The sequence below is a fragment of the Pseudonaja textilis genome, chromosome 3, assembly GCF_049901715.1.
Source record: "Pseudonaja textilis isolate UNSWEBS1 chromosome 3, rPseTex1.2, whole genome shotgun sequence".
Taxonomy (NCBI): domain Eukaryota; kingdom Metazoa; phylum Chordata; class Lepidosauria; order Squamata; family Elapidae; genus Pseudonaja; species Pseudonaja textilis.
This window is the reverse complement of record NC_141992.1, coordinates 27,081,017-27,095,651: the sequence shown is the minus strand read 5'-3', so window position 1 is coordinate 27,095,651 and position 14,635 is coordinate 27,081,017.

Sequence of the window (14,635 nt, the reverse complement as noted above, 5' to 3'; positions counted from 1 at the left end):
AAGCACAAAAAATGCATATCTGAACACACACCTGCATCACACATATGTGAAAACTAAAAAAATACGTAGATATTGTTGGGAAACCTGCTATAGCACAATGTAGGCCTAAATAATTATTAAGTGGCAAAAGCAATTTAACAACAATAACAAAAACCCTCTCCTCTTTTGAGATTTGCCATTTAAAGCAAAAAACAATGGACGAGTTACATATGATTTAAACTGTTTTATTTGATTTTGAGGTATAGATTAAAGAGTTCGCAGCCATGGTACAAATGATTAACTGTTTTTTCTCTCCCAAAACTGCAGTTGTGGACTCTGATGCTAGATATATTTTTTATCTGGACTAGCACTGATTTATTAGGGACTTACTAATACTTTATCTTGATGTTACAACATAGATTAGATATGACTGTTCCTCCTCCATTGCTACTATTTAGTTCTGTCTCAATAAAAAGCTAATCTATTATTTTATTTCAGTTAAACTGCAGATATTTTCACACATGGTGTTTAATGCAATGCCAGGTTGCATTGCATCTACTCCCACAGTAGACTCTGTGCTTATTACATAATCATATGAAACACATATAGTTTATGGGAACCTGCTGAACTACTTCATACTGTTTGTTCATCTAGGCTAAACAGTTTTCTCATTGCTTACTATAGCTCAAGCTTTTAGAGTAGTGGTAATATGATTCTCCAAAATATCCAAAGAGATGGTGTTACTCTTTTGGTATACTTAGCATATAATAAATCATCTCTTCAAAGGGTTGCAGCTGACTGATGATGAAAGGTTTGATTGTTTAGTAAATAGACATTAATTGTTCTCTTGGGGACCTTTTTTTAAAGACTGGACCATGTCCACACTACTATTAATCACTTTCTGCTCCAGAAGATTTATTTCTGGAAAATTAGTGGACTATCTCCAGAATAGTTGGGTCAGTATGGTCTGAAGGAAGAATGACATGGTCTATGTTTTCCTTAGTATCCAAAACCTTATATGACCTTATTATTTAGTCAATAAAATGTGATTAACCTTTAATTAAAAAAATAGATTCCTGGTGGTTAAAGGGCCAAAATAAGATCAGCAGGTGGTGACCTAAACAGTTCCTGCTAAGTCAAAATTAACATTAATGTTTATATTAAAATTTAATATTTGTATATCATTTCCATTTATATATTCTTTCTCTTTTTAGGTATTCAAGAAGATGTAAATGTAAAGATGGGTAAAAAGACTAAAAAGAGTGAACCCGGAGGAATTTGGTGTCTTCATGAGAAATATATTCCCAATACAGTGCTTTAGTTTTAGCTAAACAGACACCATTATTAGCATGCAATGTTAGTATGAAAATGCACATAATAAGTAGTTGTTATGTTTAGGTTGGTGCAAGGGACCAGTTTGAGTGAAAGGAAACTGCACAAACAGTCAATATAGATAATAGGATAAAACAGATTGCTATAGAAATGCCACTGCTATAGACATATTGGGGGATGTTTAGAAATATGTAAATGACCAAAGGTTGGTTGGCCAATGTGATTGCATTGAACATTTGAAATGCTTGTCTGAAATTAACTATGAAACTTGCTTGTACATGTTCCAGGGCCTTTCATGTGTCAGATGAGACCATAGAAAGGAATCAGGCATTTCTGAAATATAAGAGTGGGAAGAGATTCTAGAAATCATCTAATCCACCCCAGTGGGTGATATCCAGCTAAAGTCTACATCCTTCTAGCTTAGACCAATTTTTTTTATCTAGGACCCTGGAAAAATGGTGATGACTTCTTCATCTTGTATAGCTCTTCAGATATATCATGTATCACGAAGGGAAGGGAAATAGATTTCCCTTCTCCTGGCTAAACATTTTCAGGACCTTCTACCATTTCCATTTTTTTTTCTTTCCAAGCCCTTTATTTACTTGGTTCTTCTCTGGGCATACTTCAGTTTTCTAAAACAGACTGCCCAGGACCAGGAGTAACATTGGATACAATATCCCAGGTGCAGTTTGACCAACACAGAATAGAGAAAAACAATGTTTTCTCTTCATCTTCATCTTTCTGTTAATAAAGCCAAGGGTAGCATTTGCCATCTAAATCTCTGTGATGAAGACATCACACTGTTGGCTCCTGCTCAGCTTTTGATTCACCAAGAGAGTAGATTCCTTTTGTCCAATATGGCCCCACCAGTACGGTTCCTCCCACCCTATGAGCAAAATCATAGCTAGACAGATTTGAAGGAATACAACCTAAAGAAGCACTGAATTTGGAGTTTATGGGAACCATCAAAGAGAAAATGAATAGCAAATAGACATGAACAAATGGTTTATAACTTATAGTATTAAAAAAGTAAACTTTTATGCTATTTTCAATATGAAAAAGCAATGTGAGTTAGATTTGGTGGATTCCAAAATCTATTTTCTCTTTTCTTTTCTAGCCAGACCAGATAATTTTGCTTGGGGCCCCTTGTCATTTTATTCATATTACTTCTACTCATTAACTTCCAGTGACCCCTATAGTTGCTCTTGTATAAACAAATAAGAAACACTTTTCCATTCAACCTTCAATGAAGAGGCAGTGAAACAACAATCCTCTTATGACAGTTGGTGAAAACAGCCAGGCTTTATATGGGTTGTGTATGCCTATGTATGTGGGCACAGAGACAATTCAAAATTTTTGCTCTCACTTTCTCATGACTTGACACTAACTATTCCAGCAGTTAAATGAATAATAAGTTCCTCTTCATTGTTGAGTTTCAGAATCAAAGCTCCCAAGTTATTATAAAAACCATCAAGGCTGTTGTAAAAATGTACAGTTTATCTTGAGACAACCAATATCCATGTGGGTTTGGGAGTTTGATGGGAAATGTGTAATGTCATTTTTAGACCACAGTTCAATTCTCAGCATGGCTCATGGATGGACCACCACCAAAGCCTCAAGAACTGTCCATGTGGCTGCATTCTGTGCCAATGTTGCTTCTGAATTCTCTTTAATTATCTATGCCCCATGTATAAAAAGAGCCAAACAAGTGCAACACTGCATTGCCAATTCTGCAGCTGGCCCAAAGGTTAATGGTATTGAAGCCCACTGAGAAATCAAGAAGAGCAAGGATGGATGCACTATCCACATCCTGCTTTTATCTGAGATTGTCAACAAGTATGTTCAACACTTTTTCTGTCCCATAGTTAAGCCTGAATCCTGACTGGAAGGGGTTGAGATAATTAGTTCATTCAAGACTCTGCCAAGCCACCACCATCTTCTCTAGAAAGGGAAGATGGGAGACTGAGTTAAAACAGTCCAGACAGGTGGGATGAAGAGATCGTTTTTTGAGGAGGGGGGCAAACCAGGACCTCGGTCCTAGGAATGTATCTTCTATAGTAAATAATTCATTATTTCCTGAACCCACTTCCTGAAAGCCTCCAGTCATAATCCTGGAGGCTTTCACCAGCCAGGAGAGACAGATCTAATTGATGGTGGTTGTACTGACAGCATCAAGGTCCCTGTCCATTCATCACGTCCAAAAGGATTGAACAGTTCCCAGATAATTAGATAAGTCCTTTAGTCAGGCACCTCTAATTCATTCATGGGTTTCAACTGGGAACAAATCCAAGTTACTTTGTCTGTCAGGTGTTCAACAAATTCCTCTACATGGTTCTGAAGATGATTACTCAAGCCCTCCCCTCAGGATGGACTGGGTGATCCTGATCAGAGTTGCCAGACGATGCTCTGATGGAGAAATAATGGTATTTCACCAATTTTACTGCCACAAGTTGGTCTCAATAGCAGCTCTAAGTCATGTCCAATCAGATTCATCCCTCATTTTCCTCTGACTCTTCTCAAAACTTAGCATGAAAACAATCTCTTGCAAGGCCACAAGCGTGTTTGCCTCTTCTGTTAAAGAAGTCTCATTCTTTTTCCCATTAGTTGATTGCTTCATTTAGAAAAAATATTTTTTTAAAAAAAACCCAAATTCCTAAAGTTGCTGTTTGCATTTTTTAAAATTCCAATACTGAAAAACAGGAAAATCTATTGTAGCCAGTTAAAAAGTATTACTGAAGCGTAAACACATATAAAGAAATATGTAAAGAAAAAAAGGAAGAAAAAGAGGAAAAAGTGCAGAAAGCAATACAATTAAAGAACTATAGTTTTCAAAAACAGAATGCACCCCATGAATATACCTTCATGAGAAATCCAGTATCTGCTCTTTATAACATAAACCCTTCAACCAAATCCCATTCAGTACAGTTATCTGTATCTGTAAAGTTCTTTTACAGTTTAGCCATAGAAACAATAACAGAATAATATCAATTTATTGATAGGTTGATTGATTAATTCAGACACACAGATTGATAGTAATTATTGGAAAGAAGCAAATTATGGCTAAAAATGACCTTAAAGACAAAATATAATTACCTGATTATCAAAAGTGTGGATCTTAAATAATAGTGCCATGCTCATTCCTTCTATTGTTAAGTTGTCAAACAACTTTTTTTTCTTTGCAGCTGGATGAAAAAGAAGGAGGACACACAAACTCAGTTGCTTATCTGAATGGGAATGTGCTATCTTTTCTTCTCTCACCTCACTGTAGATGGTGGGGAGGAACCAGAAGAGTTCAAAACTAAACTCAACTTCTGCTGTTGCAATGTTTATTATCTTTGAAATGAGCCGTGGTTTTTTTCAGTCTGCATGTACAGTACAGTAAATGGGAACAAAGGCGAAACAGTATTGTTAGCCAAAAACATGTATGTTTTCACAGGATTTAAGAGAAAACTATCCATCCTTTAATCTTCAGACAGTTGTTGCATAAAAGAGGGTTGAAGAAAATTGGAATTATTTTATTTTTTTGGTAAGGGTCATAAAAACTTTAAATAGTATGTGAAATAGTCTGATTTCGTGGAAATTTACATTACAATAAACTTCTCTACATTCATTGTAATTCATCACAGGATTTGAAGATTTATAGAGACACCTGGCTGGAAAGAGATGGTATTAGTGAGTTGTTAAAATAAGACAGATAGGTAGGCAGACAGATGACAGAAGGCAATACCCATGTACTGAAAGAGGGAAGAAAAAAAAGGCAGAATGACAATCCATTTTAGGATGATGATGGTTCAAAAGAGAAACAGTTGAAACAAGAAAACAAATGAAATAGCTGCTTGCTGCCCCTGTGACCTTCCACCTGAGATGGGATCATATTTAACCAATAAAATTTGTGGTGGTGGTGGTGGGGGAACCTAGGGAAAATAAGATAGGAACATTTCATGCATTTTTATGTAACTGCTTTGAGAAGACTCAGTCTACCTGACCAAGTCAGAACAGAAACAGAACAGAAACACCTGAAGGGCCACACTGGGCTTAAAACAACTAGTTATTATAGGTAGAATTAAAAACTTACAAAGCTAAGGCATATTGCTAAATTAATGAATGGGTACTGCAAAATTCATTAATTTGTACAGGGGACATTAAATGGTTAGGTTTATACATATTCTGGAATTACAGACTGTTAGGAATTGATAGTCACCTAACAGTTGGGTTGGAAATATATAAACCAGGATAGACATTTAATACTGTATCTTTAAGGGAATGCTAAAATTGTAATTGGGTGTGGTTCCTCAAATGGCCATAAGATGGAGCCAGAAACCTGGGTTGTTAGTTCTGTTGTTGTTAGTTGCTAGTTGTTAGATGTTCTGATGTTCGCTGTTTTGGGTTCCTGCATTTTTCCCTATGGACTGCTGCTGATCGTCGTTCCTCTTGGATTGCTGTGAGTCTGTTTACTGAACTGTGTATGATACTGGACATTGTTATTTGGATTATCCCTGGACTGAATACTGACTGCTTTAACTGTGTATGACTTGGACTGCTTGTTGGACTTTGCTTAACCACTTACTGGAAGTAAAACCTATATTTTACTATTCAGTGTATCTGTGCGCTAGTCATGTGTTATTCAACATCATTCTCACTACATCTCCCTGTGTGCACTCATTCTCCTAACGGGGAATTACCTCAACACAGACCACAAAAATTTTAGGGTCACCGTCTCTGGTATAAGGGATGTAAAAAATACTAGTTCTTTGCTCACATTTGTAGGCCATCTGTATTACTGCAACCTGGATTAAATAGCCCTAAATAACTTTAAAATGTTGAGCTAATTTTTAAAGACTGGTGATGGTTGGCAACAATTCCCATATTTAGAGCAGGAAAATTTGTGCATATGTATTTATGAATCTATAAGTGTTATGCAGAAGAAGGAAGATATTTTTCCCAGGGGTCTAGAAAAGGATTGATCTTAGAATATGTTTTGCACTATTGCTAGGAATGTTTGCATTTTGTTTTCAAATTGTGTGATAATGACTAAGTGCCATGGTGCTTAAAAGTTTGTGAATCCTTCTGAATTAAAAAAAACAAACTCAAAAACGGTCTAGACAATTGAGAAAAGGACCTATACATTGACTACAGAGCTGATTGTATCAAAAGAAAGTCACACAACCCACAACTCCGCATCCAACCCCACCTCATCCAATCCAACATCACTGAAAACTAGGCATGCATGCCCTTAACTACCTCTATTCCAACCACAACTGGCCTTAAATGCAAGCTACTCAATGCACGAAGCCTTGTAAATAAAATACCTGAATTTCTCCTCTTACTAAATATGGCTAAATTCGACATTATATTTTTCTGTGAAACATGGCTAAAAGCATCTCTCCCTGACTCCATTACCACAGTAAGAGACTATCATGTTTACCGATCAGATCGTGAAATCCATAGAGGAGGTGGTGTTACTATCTTCTATTAAAAGTCCCTACATCTAAAAAACATCCAAGTTACCCAGGAGCTTGCTATTCCTGAAACCATCATCTGTGAACTGTCCTTAAATATCACATTTCGGTTCTTACTATGTTACAGAGCCCCTGATTATGACATCGAACATGCAAACAAGCTAAATACACTACTAACATGGACAGCATCCTGCCCACATGCTTTTATCTTTCTCGGTGACTTCAGTCTACCTCATATTAACTAGACCCTGAATGAATGTATAACTGAACCCACACTTGCAACCTTCTACAATGCAGTAACAAATCTGGGACTAGAACAACTAGTAACCAACAATACTAGACTTAACTACTTCCTCGGTCTCATCTTCTGCAATAGTCTGAATTCAATTTATGGAATACAAATTAAATAACCCTTTTCCAACAGTGACCACAACAGGATTAACTTTTGTCTCAACATACGTCCACACAAAAATCATCACAATGACAGAATCCCCAATTATAACTTCACAAAAGGCAACTATGATCTTATAAACAACGATCTCTCATCCCTTGATTGGCAATTTCTATTCTCTGGATGCAATACTGTAGAAGACCATTACAACATATTTTTACTTGTAGTCAAAAGAGTCATCAAACTATATGTACCATTAACAACTCCCAAAACCAGAAAAAACAAATTACCCAAAACAATAAGGAAGCTTCAATCCAAAAAGAAATCACTTTGGCGGAAAAACAAATCTGTCACGTTGCCATCTTCAAAAGCCGATACAAAAATTTATGCCACCAGATAAAAACTGAATGCGTCAACTATCACATTGAACAAGAAGAAAACTTTCCACACACAAATTCCACCCGTGCTTTCTACAATTTTGTAAACAACAAACTAAAAGACTCAAGGTCCATCCCATCCCTGAAAGGACCTAATGGTAAAGACTGCAACGATGACACTATTAAAGCCAACCTCTTTAACACATTCTTTGGCTCAGTATTTGTAAACAGCAATGGATCATGCCCAGTATTTCCTAGTTGAACCACAGACAACTACAATGATCTAATACATGTCGATTTTACAGTAGACAATGTTGAAAAACAACTACGCAATCTAAAACCATCTCTATCTATTGGACTGGACGGAATATGTGCCTACTTCTTAAAAAAGCTATCCACTGCCATAGCTGAACCTCTAAGCATAAACTTTGAAAAATCTTTCAGGACCAGCTCCTTGCCAAAACTATGGCAGTTACTGCCAAGCCACGGTCATCCCCATCTTCAAAAAGAGAGACCCAGCCTAGTTGAAAATTACAGACCAATCTCCTTATGCTGCGTCACCTGTAAAGTCATGGAATCAATTATTAACCAATCCATCATCCTCCACTTAGAAACAAACAGCCTACTCTGTAATGAACAATTTAGTTTTAGGAAAAAAACTATCCTGCAATCTGCAACTCTTACACTGCAAAAACTTATAGACTAAACAACTCGATCAGGGCAAAGCAATAGACGCAATCTACATAGACTTCTGTAAAGCCTTTGATTCAGTGGTACACGACAAATTACTCCTAAAACTAAAATCTTACGGTATCTCCGGACACCTGCATAACTGGACAGAAGCATTCCTGTCAAACAGACAACAAATGGTCAAAATTGGGAGCATCCTATCAAATTCTGTACCTGTCAATAGTGATGCCCCCCAAGGCAGTGTTCTAGGACCAACTCTCTTCATACTCTACATAAAGGACCTCTGTGACCATATTAAGAGCAACTGTGTTCCCTTCGCTGATGATGTAAAGCTATTCAACACCACAGACAATACTGCTACCCTTCAAAAAAACCTCGACTATGTATCAGAATGGTCAAACAAATGGCAACTTCAAATCTCAACAAATAAATGTTCTATCTTACATATTGACAAAAACAACAACAGAAAATAAAATACAGGCTGAATAGTCAAGACCTTGCTGATGATCCAAACTCTGTCAAGGATCTTGGAGTACTCCTCTCAAATGATCTAAGTGCTAGAGTAACTACATAGCCAAAAAGGCATTAAGAGTTGTTAACCTAATCTTACATAGCTTTTTCTCTGGTAATATTACACTAATAACTAGAGCATACAAAACATTTGCTAGACCAATACTCGAATACAGCTCATCAGTCTGAAACCCACATTACATATCTGATATTAACACAGTTGAGAAAGTCCAGAAATATTTCACAAGAAGAGTTCTCCAGTCCTCTACTCATTGCAGAATATCTTATGCCACCAGACTCGAAATTCTAGACCTAGAAAACCTAGAACTATGCCACCTTCGGTCCGATCTAAGTATAGTATATAAAATCATACATTGCAATGTCCTACCTGTCAATGAATACTTCAGCTTCAACCACAACAACACAAGAACAAACAATATATACAAACTAAAGGTTAATTGCAGCAAACTTGATTGCAGGAAATACAACTTCAGCAACAGAGTGATCAATGTCTGGAATACTCTACCTGACTCTGTGTTTTTTTCCCCCAAACCCCCAAAACTTTGCGCACCAGCATGCCTACCATCCCTGTCCTATTGTTTTTATATATATATAATTTTTCTTATATGTATCCATGTATTCATAACTTTGTTTTTACTTATACTTATTATCTTGTAAGCAATTGACAAATAAAAATAAATAAATAAATAAATAAATTTTCAGTATTTCTACATAAATCTGTACTAAAATGTGACATCTCCAGATAAGTCTTAAAACTAGATAAAGAGAACCCAGTTGCACAAATGAGCCAAAGAAAAAATTACCCGAGGGTCATAATTATTTCAAAAAAATTCAAAATTCAAAAAGGTTCATAAACATTTAAATACCACTCTATATCTCATTTGAACAGCTGTATGGACGTGTGTGGACACATGATGCTTTGTTTATAAGAGAGAGCGAGCAAGAATAATATTTAAAATACACAAAAGAAAAAAAGACACCTTCATATCCAAATAATATGTCAAATTTGTTTTTAGTGGGATGTTTTTCCCATGCACAGCACTTTAGTTTCTCATGTGGAAGATAGAAATAATCATTAGATTAGATAGAACTGGCTTCTGCATCTTGAAACTGATGGTCAATTGAATATTCAATTAGCAGACTGAAAAAAAAAAGAGTTCCAGAAATTCTCTGAAGTTCATAGTAATAAATTAGAAGGAAAAAAATATCAGAAACAAGTGAGAGTTTAACAAACAAACAATAAAGAAATCTGTGACTTACCTAAGTTAATTGTTACAAACTTTTGCTTCCAAATTACATCAAAATTTATGGGACAGATTTGCTGGATTTCTGAACATATATCCAACTCCCTTCTTGCGTTGGAAGGCAATAAAAGTAATGCTAGTACACATACTTTAGTCATGTCCTTTGGTTTCATCTTACTGGTTGAATAATCTTGTATGGCAAACCAAATAGCTGGAAACAAGTTAGGCTTTAAGGTTCCTAAGTGATATTCCAAAAATTGGAAATTTGTTTAACTTGAAAAAGTTTGATTTATCATGATTGGCTTTTTGTCAAAATGACCATACTGTTTTCTTGGAAAGACTATAGTCATATACCGGTTGACCAAACATTGATAAATTGACAAACCTGGACATATATGTCAGCATTCAGACTTTGAATTGGTCATTTGCAGGCATAAAAGAAAGACTGGGCAACATGATTTCATATAGAAAAGTCTCAATTAATTGTTTGGAAATTGAGCTATAGCTATATTATTGTTTTTGTTTTAACTAATTTTGCTTCCTTGTTAGTTTGCTTTAATTGTAGTCTTTTTTTTTTCTTTAGATGTACAAATGCAGTATAATAAGGAAATAAAAATGAGACTCACTGACCAAAAAATATCTTTGGTACCACCCATCTGTCCTTACATGACTTTCTTAGATTATTACAAACCTAACAGTAAGCAAGCTGTCCTGTACTTTTTACAAAGATGAACTTGGTGATTTTTTTAGTGAGAGTATGAACATCATTCTCACTTTCAATTGGTTTTCTGACATCTTTTCATAATGTGATCTGAGCTTAGATTAAAGAAATGTTACCAATATACTTAAATACCCAAAACACTGACCAGCTTCCAAATTTTACCAGTTAAGATTGCTAATTCTCATTGAATTTAATCCTGCAGATTTTCTTTACCTAAGCAATATGTCCATGTTACATACTACATTTCCTGTACCATTTATTTTTACCCTTTTCCAGAAGCTCAAGACTATCATACATAGTATTCTTTCCCTCATTGATATTTATGTGCACTAAGATTGGGAAATTACATAAAGTGATCTCTAATAGAGAAACGGGTTCAGATTTCATTAGTGCTTTGATTGGAGACAATCAGAAAATCTAAGGATTGTAAGCTACAGTAGGAAATCAAAAGAGCAGTGGCGGAGAACAATGGCAAATGCTACTGGGTTGGGGAAAAAAACATGTCCAAGAAGCCACCAAATTTATTTTTATAGAGTACATGACAGAAGTTTAGCCTTCACGTTAGTGATAGTAAGGTTGTGAGATCTTTCCTTCCTTCCTTCCTTCCTCCCTCCCTCCTTTCCTTCCTTTTTCCTTTCCAGTGTTGGGAGCTGCTTCTAACAACAGGAATAGTTTTTCTTTTTCATTTTAGGAGGAATAGTCAATCATTTTTCCAGTTACTTGCTCTTGATGTAGAGTTGTCCCCAATGCATCGGGTTTAAAAGAAGAGCACTTTGAAATACAGTAGCATATGTGCTCTGACACATACATTCACACAACAGACAGATGCTGCTACATGCTGCCTATTAATCATTTATCGGGCAAGAATGCAATACATATCCATTGTTTTTACTTATTCAGACCATTGTGGATTCAAAGGCCCACATAGACCCACTTTATGGGCTATGACAAGCAAGATAAGATAAGCATTTTGGATTGCTTTGTTGGATTTTGCCTAATTGTGTCAGCACTTTTGTTAACTCCTTGATGCCAAATATCATTTGCTTTCTGCATCATAGAAATATGCTTAGCAGATGAGATTGGTCCATTCTCATTATATTTTGGTGGCCTTTGCCAAAGGAACCATTTACTTCTGCAAAAAAGACCCTGAAATAAGTTGTCATTCATTTTCTTAATGAGTGCTGATCCCCACTTTTAAAAGAAGACTATGAAATAATGTTTCTTTTGACAAAGTATTGTTAGTGAAAAAAATGACATAGACCAGTAGGTTGGGATTTAATTATTCTGGAGCTTGGGGTTTAATTATTCTTGATGAACTTTAGTGAGAGTATTACAGTAGAACTTTAAAAATGGCAAATATCAGATGGCCCCTATCAATGAAATAGCTGGGGCCAATCTTGCTCGAGAAACGTTTGAGGGTGCCTCCACCAGCTATGGCTAACTAGATTTTCTATGGTTTCTTTTCTGTAATATAGCTTAAATCAGAGGTGTCAAACTCATGGCCCATGGGCCAGATCTGGCTCATGGGGTGCTTAGATCTGGCCATGGGGACACCTGGTAACTGCAAAAGACTAGCCGTTGGTGCCTCTCCAGCAAAAAGGGAGCGGGCAGAGGTTCTAGGAGGCCATTGCAGCCAAAAAGCTCACAAGGGCTGCTGACAGAAAGTTGTAGGAAGCCAATGCAGCCCATTTTTGCTGATAGAGCACTTGGGCCACCACAGGTGCCCTGACATGAGTGACATTGAGCTGTCCACAACCACCCTGGCCCTTCCCATCCTGAGCCCACCAAAGTCAAACACAACTCTGATGCAGCTCTCAATGAAATCAAGTCTGACATCCTTGGTTTAAATCATCTAGTAATGTAATTATACTCTGTAAAAGGGGAAACTTCAAAACTTGAACAAAAGTAAATCCCACTGTAAGCTGAACAATTGTCCCATTTATGGGAAATCTTACTAAAGAGAATTGAACAAATAGTTTTATGTACAGTTCTCCTATGTTTCATGAAGGCTTGGGTAGAATTTTTGCATCTATCAGTACTTGGGTGTATTGTGCTTACTGATTTGAAAAAGCTGAAGGGTGATCAAAAATTATATCTTAAAAGTTGTATTTACTCTTCCTAGTTTGCATAGGTACTTGGAAACTTGTTGCAGCACACCAGCTGCAGCACTTTATTCCACAATCTGGAATTACAAAACAAACAGCCTTTTCTTTCTCCAAACTTATCTTTTATCTGTTTCAGGATAATGATAGCAACAGTTATTGCTGCTGTCATCATAATTATTATCTTCAGATTCTTATTCATTGCTTTGTGGAGATAATTGAATAGTGTAGTAGGAAAATCCCAAGTATGTTGGTCTTTGTGATATGTAGAGCTCCTGAATTCTGAGGAATTTGGAACCTAAGAAGACATGCTTCTCCTATACATGTTGAATTGAGATAAAGTTAATGCAGCATTTAGATCAGGGAAGTCAAATTTGCATCATCATGTTGGCATCCCGTGATGTATCATGACTTCTTCCCCTTCACTAAACCAGGTGTGGATGAGGCCAGCACTTGATACATCCAGCTTACGGGCCAATGAATTTGATAGCTCAATTTAGATGCTCAGATGGAAAGAAAGAGACAGAAAAAAAGAGAGTGTGGAAGAGAGATTTTTTTAAAAAATAAATAAATATGGATGCATTTATGCAATCTTTTTATAGATATCATCTAAGACACTTTCACTTCTGTTACATTACAGCCACCAATGTAGATTCATAATATTTATACTCACTTTATGTTGATAATTTCTCTCTGCCAGTACAAAGCTTCAACTGCAATTTCCAATTTGGAAACAGAATTTCTTCTAAAAACTGAACAGGGTTCAGAGGACAATAAAAAGGGTTTGAGATATAATGACTACAGGATGGTCAAAAGAAAGCTCAATGCCTTATTGGTTGGAAACATGCAGAAAAGCCCTTCATCCTGCAGTGGATAGACAATGGTTAAAATGATGACCACAGGATGACAATGCTCTGGTAGTCCCTTTCCTTCTCTTTCCTATCTTGACATTTATTGGCATAATATGCCTTTCTAGGTTTATCCCTTGAGAAATGTCTCAATTTTATCCTTAAAGCTGTGCTTTCTTCTCGTGCTAAAAAGCACAGCCATCTTACATTTTGGAATAGGAGATAGGTATAATCATAAGTCTTCATGAATGCACCAGCATCTTTGTTTAAATAATTTTGAAATAAGGGGTGTTTGGTGGATGTTTAAGAAGTTTAATTTGACAGGGAAAAGAGACAACTATATAATACAATGTATGTAATATATATATTACAAACGAGTCCCAGCCACGAAAACCAACACTAGACCTGAAACAACATAGGACACCACCGCCAATCTCCTTCATCAGACCCAGGCCCAAGCCCATCCTATAAACAAAGGACAACCACCATCCAGAAAATGGATCACGGCTGCCTCGCCAGCTGTCTCACCTCCCAACCCCAAAACCAAACAAGCCGACACATGCCAAAAACACAGACCCAGACCCCAAACTCGAGGCCAGACCAAAACCCAGAATGCTACATCACAGCCACCCGCTCAGGATATCACATCAGAAAACTCAGGAAATTACACCACAAGAACTCAGGAAGTTGCAACACAGCAAATGACCCAGGAAATCACAGCACAAGACCAAAGATACCACAACAAAAAAACTCGCAAGCCCATCACACAACTCATTACCCAAGCCATTACAACACAAGAGGCTAATGGAAAAAAGATCACTACAAAACAAACGACCCAGGAGATTACAGCCCAAAATCCAGGATATCTCCACAACAAAACTCACAAGGCCATCACACAGCCCATTATACCAACATCAACTCCATCAACCAATCAAGAGGCAGCAGCGCAGCCAACCAGCCC